Raw genomic sequence first — 14,185 nt, 5'->3', positions numbered from 1 at the left:
ATGGTGAAGCCACTTACTGAGACGGGGAAGCAGGCTGGGGAGGAGGCCTGAGTTGGCTCTTTGGCCAAACTGACTCTGGGTATTCAGTAGCCATCTCAGTGGAGATGTTGAGTTGACTGTTTGGATTTTCAGGGAGAGGGCAGAATGGAGAAATGGCTTGGGAGTCATTGGTGCGGAGGAATGCATTCCAAGCAGTCAGGATGGATACAGTCAGAAATGGAGAAAAGAAGAGAACCAAGTCCTCTTGGAACGAAGCCCTGGGCTCATCCACAGCGCAGCTAGTAGGGGAACCCAGGCCTCTCCATTCTCAATCGGGGCACCTTCCATCTCCCTAAGGTGCTTGAGCTTTACCCTTCTGGGACTTACCTGTGATTACGGTGTTCCATTCCGCTCTTGCAAGAAAGCAGGAAAATGAACTCAAACAGTGGACCCCCTGCCAGGCCCTCCCAGAACTCCCCTCACTATGGTCCCCTCCCTTTTCCTCATGTCTGACTCGGGGGAAAATCTACATTCACCGCCATATACAGCGTCTAACGACCCTGCCCAAGGACCAAGCCAAACAGACAGCTAAGGATTTCAGTGTTCGCCTCTGATTTATAACAAGTTTAAATGTGTTTTCTGGCTTTTCTATCATTATATTACAGCAGACTCCCTGAAAGCATTGTGGATGGCTCCAAGGCTGGCCTGCAGTCCAGCCCTGCTGTGTGACACTGATCCTCGTGGACACAATTACTCAGCCCCGGGGCGATTCTGGGCCCCAGACTCCACCAGTATGAGAGGATTATGGCGCAGAATTTCATGAAGAGCCATGCGTATTTCCAACGGTATGATCCTTAGTTCCCACAGATCCTCTCCAGACCAATGGAAACCGACTTTTGTTTGGAGAATGCGCTGAAAATAATCCCAAATGGGGAAACTCCGTAACTAGGAAGAAGTCAGTAAATAAACATTAAGCCCAGCCATGAGTTTATTTTTTCTAATCCCATTCCCTTGTCATCCCCCCTGCAGCAAGGGCTGGCTACTTCCGAAACGGATTAGATTTGAGGCTACGCGTAATTACAGAAATTCCTGAAACTAATAAAGAGAATATAACAGGATACACATAATAGATGGGGAGAGAGCTGTACCAGAAACCCTGGCGACAGATAGTTGCTGGCGGGATCACAGAATTTAGCTCGGGATTCCTGGCAATAAGAAAAAACAAAGCGCACTGCATTCATTTCTTGTCCTGGCTCTCTCTCCATTAATGTATGTGCTTATTCAGGAGGGGGACCAGGCCTCCTCAGCTCTGCACCCCCAACTCATTGCAGAGGGCACAGCACAACTTAGATTTTCAGTAAACATCTGATGAATGCATCAAAGAATGTTAGTCAAAATCAGTGATGAGCGTTTTGGCATAGCGAATCACTCTGCTGCTGCTGCTGCTTACAAGAACTGAGTTTTGCAGGTTTGGTTCCTTGGTAGGGCCACTTCTGAAGCTTGATACTAAGCCAGGCCCAGGTGTCAATGTGGAGGGTAATCTTCCAATTTGCTATAGTAGATTATTTATATGAATGTTAAAGAAGAGGAAGGAGTCCCTGGGTGGTGCAAATGGTTAAGTGCTCAACTACTAACTGAAGGGTTGACAGTTCAAACTCAACCACAGGTGCCTCGAAAGAAAGGCCTGGCAATATACTTCTGAAAGGTCACGGCCTTGAAAACCCTGTGTAGAGTAGTTCTACTCTGAAACACATTGGGTTGCCACGAGTAGGAATTGATTTGACGGCAACAAGGACTGGTTAAAGGGGGGGGGGCCAACAAGTGGCCCTATTTGTTCAGGACTAGAACTTCATCTGTCAGCCTCTTCCTGCCCACCCCAATCCTCCTGGTGGTATTATGATCAAAGCTCTGAATGACCGTTAAAAGCCCAGATTAATAGTGAGGGTGTACAGTTCAGCCCACAGGCAGAACGAAAGATGGATGGCTGATCAATACGTGATAAAAACACTGTCCATTTTTCTAAAACATTTTCTCACCATGCTTCCATCGCCACCTTTGTTTGTTGTTCCTTAGGGAGAATACTAGATTGAGAGACGTAGATTTGCAGTTTATAAGAAGAGCCTTGTATTCAATTTTGAGGGGTTAGTATTAGGTTCAGCTACATATTCCAGAGAAACAAAACCTCAACAAAATTACAGTGGCTTAAACAAAATAGAAGGAGTCCCTGGGTGGCATGAATGGCTAAGCACTAAACTACTAACTGTAAGGTTGGTAGTTCAAACCCACCCAGAGGTGCCCTGGAAGTTAAGGCCTGATGATTTTTTTCTAACAGGTCACAGACTTGAAAACCCTGTGGAGTGCAGTTCTACTCTGCTCACGTGGGTCGCTATGATTTGGAATCCACTTGAAGGCAACTAGCAACGAAAACAACAAACAAGATAGAAGTTTATTTTATAAAAGAAATCTGGAGATGGAGGTCTAGAAAACCAGACTTAAGACAAGGCAACTGGAAAATGCCCATCCATGTGGCCCAGAACTGGTTCTGGGAGGAAACCACTCCGGCCAGAAGAGGAAGGGCCCCCTGTCTCTTCTATCCCTGGCTCCCAAGGTGAAGTCAGGTATGATTGGGACTCATTGGCAGCACCTGGGTCACATCTTGCGTCCTGGCTGCTCCCAGAGCTGGGAGAGAGTATCCAGTACTTCCAGCCTCTCTAGTGGGGGGTGGTGTTTGTCCCTAACGACACGCATTATGTCCTAATCAAAGAAAGTTGTTCAGATGTTGGGCAGACAAAGTGAATAACAAACATCTCCCATGCTTCCTCTCCCATACTCAGAATGAGAAAATCTCAAGGTTCAAGTCCAGGATGAGATCTTACAGGAAGGAAGGAGAAAGATTTCCCGGCCAGCCACTAGCCTAAAATTGGAAAAGGTGGTTCACCCTGGATCGCCATTTGAAGAGCCAGACTGGCATTACTTGGAAAACCCTCCTACACGTATCTGCTGAGGACCTGAAAGTAGGTGACAGGGACCTTGGAAAGCAGTAGGATGGGATTCAAAGAGCTAACATCTGGTAGGGAGAAAGACAGTACAGAGGTCTCAATAATACCATGAAGGATATGAGAAATGTCATATTAGAAGCACTAGGCTAGAGAAAGTCCCCGAGTGGTATAAACAGTCAATGGGCTCACTGCTAACCAAACGACTGGAGGTATGAGTCCACCCAGAGGCACCTCAGAGGAAAGGCCTGGTGATCTATCTTCAAAAAAACAGCCACCGAATACCCTATTAAGCACAATTCTACTCTGGCCACTGGAGAAAGAGACTAGAGAGAGATTAATTTGGACCAAAGAGAATTAAAGTTTCTGCCCCCAAAGAATGTATACTCTTTTGGGGAAGAAATTCATAGTAACCTGTGTCATGAATATGTTAACACAAGGCTTTTGACTATCTTAAATAACAAATAAATTACAATAGCTACAAGGGTGAACTCCTTACAAGCCCTTAATGATCCTCCACAACACGATCTCCATATACCTCTGAGGCTCTGTCCACCACGTCAGCCCGTGACTAGACCCACTGCTTCTTCCTCAGCACATCTGTCATTTCCTGCCTCCAGGATTTTGCTCATGCAGCTCCTTCCACTTGGAATGCTCAATGTCCATCTCCTGTGAAGGACATCAAGGGGGTTTCTCCAATGCCCATCATCTTCACGACAGACTCTACCCCACAGAACACTTCCCCAGATTTTCGGTTGTCCCAGCTCAGAGCACGTGGACACTGTCACGTTACTTTCTATGTTGTCATTATTGCTTACTGAAAGGGTCAAACCAAACCAAACCCACTGCAGTCAAGTCGATTCTGACTCACAGTGACCCTGTAGGAAAGAGTAGAACTGCCCCATAAGTAGACTGCCACATCTTTCTACTGCGGAGTGGCTGGTGAGTTCAAACTCACCAGCCAAGCGCTTAACCACTGTGGCACTAGGACTCCTTCTGAAAGGCTTAGTCATGGCTAAAACAGAGCAGGACATTTGCCTGGAATACAAAGCTAGAAGAAAGCACCAGGATTGCTAAGGCGAAGTTCAAAAGCAAACCGGGTCTAGGCAGAACAGAAAATCTGAAACCAGATGCAAAGGGGAGATAGAGAAAACAGTGAGGAAAATCAGAGTAGAAAGTCATAGACAAACCAGTATTCAAAAGTCAAGGGTCCCACAGAAATGGGAGGCCCAGATCCAGCAATTGAACCTGGCAAGAATTCAGAGGAGTAGAGATGACAGAGTCCCCGCAAAGGGTGCTGGAGATATACACTACAAATTCCCGTGCACAGCAGTGACAATCTCCCCACCTCACTGCCCTCTTGCTCCCTGTCTCACATGGTAGAAAAGAACTGGCCTTGCATATAAATAGCAGAAACAACTGGGGTGCTTGTTAAAATTGCAGATTCTTGGGCCTCATGCCAGAAATGGGGGGGAGGGGTTGAAATTTGCATTTTTCACAAGTGCCCAGGTGATTCTGGTACAGGTGGTCCTCAGTCCACACTGAAGATTTTAGCTGCTGCGAAGAGTGGGCAGGAGCTTGTTCCACCTGAAAGATCCTCACAGCTAGCTTCCTTGTGCGCATTTTTTCCAACTAGATATAAGATCCTAACACATATGACTTTTCCCTTTAATTCCTTTCTGTAGTACCTAGTAGCAATATATGGAGCCCCTGGGTAGTGCAAATAGTTAATGCGTTCTGGTGCTAACAGAAAGATTGGAGGTTCCAGTCCACCCCGAGGTGCCTCAGAAGAAAGGCTTGGCAATCTACTTCCAAAAAATCAGTCATTGAAAACCCTGTGGAGTACAGTTCTACTCTGACACGCATGGGGTCACCATGAGTTGGCAGCAACTGGTTTTAGTAGCAATGTATAGTGTAAACGCTTGATAAGTGTTTGCTGTGTGCATAATGCAACAATTGCATTAGAGGGTTCAAGCTGTCACCAGGAGCTCCAAAGTCCTTCCCTCCAATCAGATGGAAGAGAACAACCAGCAGGGAAAGAAGACGACTAAACAGGTGCCTGAATTAAGCAGAACTCAACAAAGAGATATGTTTTCTTCCTTAAATAGCATTCTCCGGACCCTATAGACTAAATGTTGCGAGAGTTTAAAGACCTATCCTCAAGTAAAGACCTGCCTTCCTACGGGCCTATGGGGAGACAAGATGAAACGGATGATGGAGAAGATCACAGCACAAGTGACTTCATATCATACATTCACATGCCTATTCAGACCCTGGTCAGCAAAAAAAAAGTGCTAGCAAGCAGAGTAATTTGAGAAGGTCATGAGGAAGACTTTGCAGCCACCAGACCCATGCTGGTGCTCCAGGAGAGAAGGGCTGTGTAACTCAGAGCAGTGGCAATTTTACTGAACAAGTGTGAGGACATCTCAGCTGGGGGTCTAATTTGGGTGCACATAGCGAGCTTCTGTGCAGGAAACACAGGTGACAGCGCGCATGTGCATATCCTGTCTTTCCCCCACCCCTGCCTCATGTATGACAGAACACTGCCTGGTCCTGCGCCACCTTCAGGATCGTCGGTATGTTTGAGCCTACTGTTGCAGCCACTTCAAGGTTTTAATACATTTGTCATATATTGGGATGCCCATCTTTTTATATTGATTAATAGGAGATCATTAAGTATTAAGGATATAATCCTCTAGCTGAAGTTTGTGCCAGGCAATACTTTTCCCTCCAGTTTGCCATTTACATTTAAGGTACCTTTCGAGGTAGGGTTTTCAAATACTTTATGTTCAAACCTATCAATTCTTTCTTAATGGTTTCTGCCTTTCACATTGTGCTTACAGTATCATCAAGACTTTTTAACGGACGTGCCTTTTTAACAATCTTGTTCATTTATTCATTCAGCAAATACTTACTAAATGCTGCCTACAAGCCAGGCACTGTTCTAAGCGCTAAAAAAAAAAAAACCAAACCCCCTGCTGTCGAGTCGATTCCGACTCATAGAGACCATGTAGGACAGAGTAGAACTGCCTGATAGAGTTCCCAAGGAGCGCCTGGCGGATCCGAACTGCCAACCTATTGGTTAGCAGCCGTAGCACTTAAGCCAGGTATCATCTAAAGCAGAGATCTGAACTCAGAATGAGAACATCTACCAATGATGAGTTTATAGAGTGAAATAAGCACAAACTCAAAACGTGTTCTGCTCTGCTGAAAGACTAGCCGGACAGGAAAGACTTTGGCCCTGGGCAGGGAATATAATGATCCACCCAGACCTTGGGTTCCTGGATCTCAAGACATTTTGCAAAGAATACAATGCATATAAGCACGACCATTCTAAGGAAATAGCAACGTGAACGTCCATGAGTGAGGAGCTTGAAATGACAGTCAAGAAAGCATTAATACCATTCTTTGCACATATGCCAAGAGCCATAATCATCGATGGCGTAATTTTTCATTTTATTAGTAAGTTAAATGCAGATGTTACCTGTCCCCTAGGACTCTTTCTGCAATTCCTCTGAATCAGAGAATCCTAGCCAAGGAACGCCTACCCATACCTTTGAGGGTTTTTACCAAGATAGGCCTACAAGCCAGGAAGTAGCATCTCTGCGTTACTGTCGGCTGAACGCTTGTTGACTCAAGAACACCTGCAATGTCCTCAGGCTGCCAACCCCAACCTAAACAACTCCATGGTTATTTACCCGGTACATCTCTATTTCTTTGTATCCCACATTTTTATTTTGTGGTGAAACATTATAAATTCCCAGGAAACTTATCCCAAAACTAAAACTTTCCCAAAACTCTACAAGAAGCACAAATAACTCCAGCAGACAACACTCAGAACATTCTAGCAAAGACTGGAATAGTGGAACAAGACAGAACCACTTTGCCCATCTTCATTCTCCAGAGAGAGGAGACATGGACTTCTCTAGGGACAAGCAGAGCTCCAGGCCTTGCCAGGAACACCCTCAGGCAGGGCGGCAACCCAAGAAGGCATTCCATCTCCATTTACTGAAACCAACTCATGCCTGAAATGCTGCTTGTATGGCTTCAACCCCCTAAGCAAATGTTCCCAGGAGACTGGAGGCCACATGAGGAGAGGGATGGGGTCTATTTCGCTCATCATAACCCCAGTGGTGGTTCAGTGGTGGAGTTCTTGCCTTTATGTGGAAGACCTGGGTTCGATTCCCAGATAGTGCACCTCATATGCAACCATTCTCCAGCTGCCAGTGTAGGCTTGTGCGTTGCTATGATGCTGAACAGGTTTCAGCAGAGCTTCCAGACTAAGGTAGACTAGGAAGAAAGGCCTGACGATCTACTTCCAAATATCAGCCAGTGAAAACCCTATGAATCACAAGGGTCCGGTCCCTTGTTGCATGGGGTCACCATGTGTCAAGGGCTGACCCGACAGCAGCTAACAACAACCCCAGTCTAGCACTGAATACATGAATGGGTACGAATGAAGCTTTCAACAAGTCTATGAATTCCTGTGGGGCGAAGACCCTGACTTAGTGACTTGTATGAGATACCTTATTTTTGGATGAGTAAATTATCTATATCTCATTTTATAACTTAGAATTAGGGACTGGCCATTTGCTTTTGAGAGGAGAAAGCCAGGTGAGGGCATCCAATGTGTGTGTGAGGGTCAGGTAAATGTCACGTGGGGAAAACTTGGGTGGAAAAGAAAAGGCCGTTGAAATGGGACAGATTTCTATTTTACAATTTTGTCTACAGCCAGCCCTGACACTAATGGTTACTAAAAACAATCTTTCCAAACTCAAATCATTCACCATTTTCAAAACACTCCTGAAGGAGCAGCTTCTCCATGAGTCCTTTTCAGAATCACCCACATGACTCGACCACCCTACCCACCACCTGGCCACAGGCTGGGCCCTCTGCTGTTCATGTTCTTTTTTTTTTTTTTTTAATAACTTTTATTAAGCTTCAAGTGAACGTTTACAAATCCAATCAGTCTGTCACATATAAGTTTACATACATCTCACTCCCTACTCCCACTTACTCTCCCCGTCTTGAGTCAGCCCTTTCAGTCTCTCCTTTCTTGACAATTTTGCCGGCTTCCCTCTCTCTCCATCCTCCCATCCCCCCTCCAGACAAGAGTTGCCAACACAATCTCAAGTGTCCACCTGATATAATTAGCTCACTCTTCATCAGCGTCTCTCTCCCACCCGCTGACCAGTCCCTTTCATTTCTGATGAGTTGTCTTCGGGGATGGTTCCCGTCCTGTGTCAACAGAAGGTCTGGAGAGCATGGCCGCCGGGATTCCTCCAGTCTCAGTCAGACTGTTCATGTTCTTAATGAGTGAGTCCACTTGCTTTTGGCCTCCCATGCCTGTCGGATAGCAGATTCCTCCAGGCCTGAGACCAGGTTACTTGTCCCTTTGAGCCTCTTTAAGTGTGACCCCACCCCACTCACAGGCAGTGGGAATTCCTGTTCTTGAACAAGGAGGGTGAGGCCACTGTCCCAGGACTCGGGATAGGCTTGTCCCACTGAATGGGGTCTGAGTTTTCCTTCTCTCACTTAGGAAAATCTAGCCCTTAGGGCCACCTTTCTATACCACCATTTCAGACTTCTCAATTCCTTCCACTTGGTTTCCCCAAGAATATAAAAACTAACGAGAAATTACTAGGTTATCTCACCACTTTATTATAATTCGAAGTCCCTGGGTGGTACCTATGATTCTGTGCTCAGCCGCTAACCAAAAGGTTGGTGGTTTGAGTCCACCGAGAGGCACCTTGGAAGAAAGGCCTGGCAATCTACTTCCAAAAAATCAGCCATTGAAAACCCTGTGCAGCACAGTTCTACATGGGGTCACCATGATCAGAGTTGACTCAATGGCAACTGGTTTTAATTATAACTCAGATATAAGCATATTACATATGCATATTACAGTGAAAATGATAGAAAAATTCCATTCTCATGTCCCAGTTAATTCTTGAGACGACTCTGTGAGGTATGCAGATGCAGACACTGGAGTCTTCCAGCCCTCGTGGCACACGGCATGTTAGTGCAGAGGCCTCCAAGTGAGAAGGCGGTGGGAGCCGTGGGCAGGGGGCAGGTGGCAAGGCGTGCATTATCCATAGAGATTTAAAAAAAATATTTTATTTTTCGTTGTTGTTACAAATATACAAGCAGTGTATTCCATACTTTCTACATGTGCAGTTCAGTGACACTGATTACATTCTTTAAGTTGGGCAACAATTCTTCCCCGCCCCCCCGTCCATGTTGTTGTTAGGTGCCGTCGAGTCGGTTCCGACTGATAGCGACCCTATGCACAACAGAACGAAACACTGCCCGGTCCTGCGCCATCCTTACAATCGTTGTTATGCTTGAGCTCATTGTTGCAGCCACTGTGTCAATCCACCTAGTCAAGGGCCTTCCTCTTTTCCACTGACCCTGTACTCTGCCAAGCATGATGTCCTTCTCCAGAGACTGATCCCTCCTGACAAGTCCAAAGTATGTAAGACGCACTGTCACCATCCTTGCTTCTAAGGAGCATTCTGGTTGTACTTCTTCTAAGACAGATTTGTTCGTTCTTCTGGCAATCCATTGTATATTCAATATTCTTCGCCAACACCACAATTCAAAGGCCTCAATTCTTCTTCGGTCTTCCTTACTCATTGTCCAGCTTTCACGTGGATATGATACGATTGAAAATACCATGGCTTGGGTCAGGCGCACCTTAGTCTTCAAGGTGACATCTTTGCTCTTCAACACTTTAAAGAGATCCTTTGCAGCAGATTTATCCAATGCAATGCGTCTTTTGATTTCTTGACTGCTGCTTCCATGGTTGTTGATTGTGGATCCAGGTAAAATGAAATCCTTGACAACTTCAATCTTTTCTCCATTTATTCTGATGTTGCTCATTGGTCCAGTTGTGAGGATTTTTGTTTTCTTTATGTTGAGGTGCAATCCATACTGAAGGCTAAGGTCTTTGATCTTCATTGGTAAATGTTTCAAGTCCTTTTCACTTTCAGCAAGCAAGGTTGTGTCATCTGTATAACACAGGTTGTTAATGAGTCTTCCTCCAATACTGATGCCCCTTCTTCTTCATATAGTCCAGCTTCTCGGATTATTTGCTCAGCATACAGGTTGAATAGGTATGGCGAAAGGATACAACCCTGAGGTAACCTTTCCTGACTTTAAACCACTCAGTATCCCCTTGTTCTGTCCGAACAACTGCCTCTTGATCTATGTAAAGATTCCTCATGAGTACAATTAAGTGTTCTGGAATTCCCATTCTTCGCAATGTTATCCATAGTTTGCTATGACAGTTGAATGTCTTTGCATAGTCAGAAAAACATAGGTAATCATCCTTCTGGTATTCTCTGCTTTCAGCCAGGATCCATCTGACATCAGCAATGATATCCCTGGTTCCACGTCCTCTTCTGAAACTGGCCTGAATTTCTGGCAGTTCCCTGTCAATATACTGCTGCAGTCGTTTTTGATTGATCTTCAGCAAAATTTTGCTTGCGTGTGGTATTAATCTATTGTTCTATAATTTCCACATTCAGTTGGATCACCTTTCTTGGGAATAGGCATAGATATGGATCTCTTCCAGTCAGGTGGCCAGGAAGCTGTCTTCCATACTTCTTGGCATAGACAAGTGAGCACCTCCAGAGCTGCACCTGTTTGTTGAAACATCTCAGTTGATATTCCTGTCCATAGAGAATTTAAAAGCAATGAACAATATCAGCGATGAGTATCCTCCCTTTCTCCCTCCCCCATGGTGCTCCATTGAAGCAGTGATGCTGGAAACAGAGCCCAGACTTCAGGGGTTCAAGTCCAGAGCTTATTCCCCTTTACCACTACCCCTCAGAGGGCAAGGTAGAGGTGATTTCAGAGTGATGCCACCCGTAATTCAGATTCCTGGGTCTCAAGGCATTTTACAATGAATGAAACCTATATGAGCCTGACAATGCTAAGGGAATAGCAATATGAATATCCGTGAAATGCAAAGGCTTGAAATGACACAAAAGAAAGCATTAGTAGCATTTGTTCCACATCAGCCAAAGAGGAATCGTCATCAATGATATCATTTCTGGAGGAGCAACTAGTAACCAGTTGCCACAAAGTCAAGTCTGACTCATGGCAACCCAGTGCACATCAGAGTGGAGCTGTGTTCTGTAGGCTTTTCACTAGCTGATTTTTCAGAAGTAGATTGCCAGCCCTTTCTTCCAAGTGGTCTCTGGGTGAATTTGAATCTCCAACCTTTTGGTTAGCAGTTGAGCGTGTTAACCATTTGCACCACCCATGGACTACCCTGGAGGGGCAGCATCCCATGTACTCAGCTCACAGGCAGGAGGAACTAAGTGCTCCTTTCTCAAGCAGGTGTGGTGGGTCAGCTGCAGGTGGGGAGGCAGCCACCAAGGGCACCACGTCATAGCTGGGAATTCTGAACTTTGGTGACCCCACCTCACTTCTCCATTCTGAGTGCAAGACATTTCAATACAGCCTTTGATTTAGCTTAAAATACGTGGTACTGTATTACATTTCCCAGAATTTTCATTACCAGGTAAATCATACCCCAGCCTCACTCTGCCTCATCTCTGCGCTGATCTGAACTCCATCCCGCAGTCTCTCTCCAGCCCCGTCTCCACGACTCATCCCAGTCTTTTCCTATTCTGACTAACAGTGAGCTGACAGCGTCCTTTACCTGATTTCAGAGGGGAAAAGAGAGCCTATTCAAGATTTAAGACAAAAATATCAGTAAATCAAATCTCTGTTGATCTTTTTGGCAGAATCAGCCTGTTGGTTTAATAAGCAGAAGTTATTTGGGGGTGAACAGGGGGTCTTCCATGCATTCGTTTTCTTTTGAGTTCTCAATCGCTCCTGGCATGCAACGCACACAATTACCACACAGGGGCACTGTTACCCATGAAAGGCAAAATGCTTCCACAGGCACCGGATTGTCTCCGTTAGAAAAACTGCCAGGATCTAAGATTGTGATATTGATTTTTTATTTCTTTTAAGTTAATAATCATTGGCATTCTGCATACTCTTAATTTCTTAGCTCTAGCAACAGAGATCTGAAGCCTGTTTGATGTCATTTGTAGGGCTTTCCCGAGGCAAATAATGAAGGCCAGGGGCAACCTTTGGTTACAGCTAAAGTTACTTGTAAAGGTTTTTCATGAGTTTAAACGTGCTCCTGGACCTTCAGGTGATACGGATTAAATTAACATGCTAATTGTGAAGGTCCAAAAGATAAAAGGGAAGAAATGAGCGGGCAGGAAAGAGAAATTTTAGATTTATTACAGGCCAGTAGGAAGTAGGAAGCCGAGTTTGCTGAAGCAAGCAGGACCCATAAATTACACAGCAATGATGACTGGTTATGAAAGAAGGGTAATTAAGCCAGTAGTTCTAGGATTAGGGCATTGCAGATCGGAGGCCTTACTTCCTCAGAGTGCCTGCACCACACCTGGACTCCCCAAGGCCTCAGCTTCTCTCAGTGCACAGGGGTGCTGACCCTCGCCTGCACGCAGAGTTGGCCATGTACTCAGATACCCTCGAAGAGAATAGGTGATAAAAAGCAAAGCTCTTCTGGCATTGTGAGACTCTCTCCACGCTCAGGCATGAGTCGGGTGAGGGGTGCAAAGAAAATTTAGGGTGAGCCCTAGGTTTGAGACTTAGCTTTCCCACTGATTGTTGCATTGAGCAGGTTATTTACCCTGGGTCTTGGTTCCTTCATCTGTAAACTGCCCTCTGAGTCCATCCTGATTCTGAGAAATATCCCCCATCCTTGCCCCACCAGTGACAGCCCTCCTCTTCTTCCAGTCCATCTGTCTGTCTCACACACTTAGGTGGTCAAAGGTGGTACACATGGCTAAATGCTAGGGAGCTAACTGAAAGGTTGGTGGGTCAAATCCACCCAGAGGTGCCTTGGAATAAAGGCCTGGTGGTCTACTTCTGAAAGACTACAGCCATCGAAAACCCTATGGAGCACAGTTCTACTCCAAAATACATGGAGTCATCACGAGTCAGAATCCACTTGACCAGAACTGCACGGACAGAGCCTCCATTTCCTGTCTCTGTCTACTTTTGCTCAGCTTACCTCTTCCTGGAGTGTTCTTCCTCCCCACCACTCCATTTCCCTTCTTTATTCCTACTTCACTTTGAAGTGCAAAGGCCACCTCCTCCTAGAAGTCTTGTCTGATACTGTAGGAGGAAGTAGTCTCCTTGTCCTTTATGATTCTGCAGCACTGTGTCTGCATTTCCCTTTCAGCACCTAATATTTTCTGTCTTGTGCTATAATGATTTCTGACGACTTTTGCACCTACCAGGTCTTCAGGGACATGATTTGCATTTGCTTCATGCATTCCACGGGGTCCAGCCCCACAGCCAGCACACAGTAGGTACGCAGGAGATGGCTGACTGAACGAACAATCATCCATGCACATACGTATTGTATTTTGTATACAGGATCAGACTTAAACACTCAGACGCCCAGCTGACAGGGTGTGGCCCCTGGTGGACTCATACCGCCCCTCTTCTACAGCATAGGCAGGCTTGTACAGTGGTTACCACACAGACTCTGGTGTCAGACTGCCCAGGTTCAGAGTCTGGCCCTGCTACTTACCAGCTTTGTGAACTTGGGCAAGTTATTGACCTTGTCTGTGCCTTACTTGCTTCACCTGGGCAGTGAAGATCACAACAGTACCCACTTTACATGGATACTGAAAGATAAATGAGCTAATACTTGTAACACACATGAACAAGTTCCCAGTGTAATTCAAGCTCATAAATGCTAGCAGTGAATAGTATTTTTACTATTACTAAATAATATGCAGAAATCTTAGGACTTCTGGTCAAGTAGCATATCTTTCTTTCTTTCATGGTAAGAAAAAATATCCCTCGTGCTTCTCCCTATGTCCGCTCATGTCTCTAGTTACTTCTACTGGCATCCATTGCAGAGGACTGGGAAATGCAACCCGAGACAGACTGCTCCTGGGTGGACTGCAGCTTTGTGTCTTCAGAGCAAAGCTTTGCATGCCAGAAGCACTGAGTGCATGGAAAACAGATTAACTCACTATCATTCCAGCTTGCCACTGGCCATTTTGCTAAATTGCACAATTTGATATGGCGTGTGTCCTCCTGTCCCGTAGCTGGCCTGCCCAGGTGCCAGCCATGCTTCTTATCTATAGTGTTTGGGCTGTAATTTACCTGACCACTTATGAAATGCACCTTTCAGCAGATTG

General features: G+C 45.5%; 1 protein-coding gene across 15 annotated transcripts in view; it reads right to left on the bottom strand.

Annotated features, from left to right (window-relative positions):
- Positions 1-14,185, bottom strand: part of RGS6 (regulator of G protein signaling 6) — a 673,554-nt gene that overhangs the window by 133,550 nt on the left and 525,819 nt on the right. The gene's annotated exons all lie outside the window — the stretch shown is intronic.

This window comes from Elephas maximus, chromosome 10 (assembly GCF_024166365.1).
Source record: "Elephas maximus indicus isolate mEleMax1 chromosome 10, mEleMax1 primary haplotype, whole genome shotgun sequence".
NCBI lineage: Eukaryota > Metazoa > Chordata > Mammalia > Proboscidea > Elephantidae > Elephas > Elephas maximus.
This window is presented reverse-complemented; position numbering and strand designations above follow the sequence as displayed.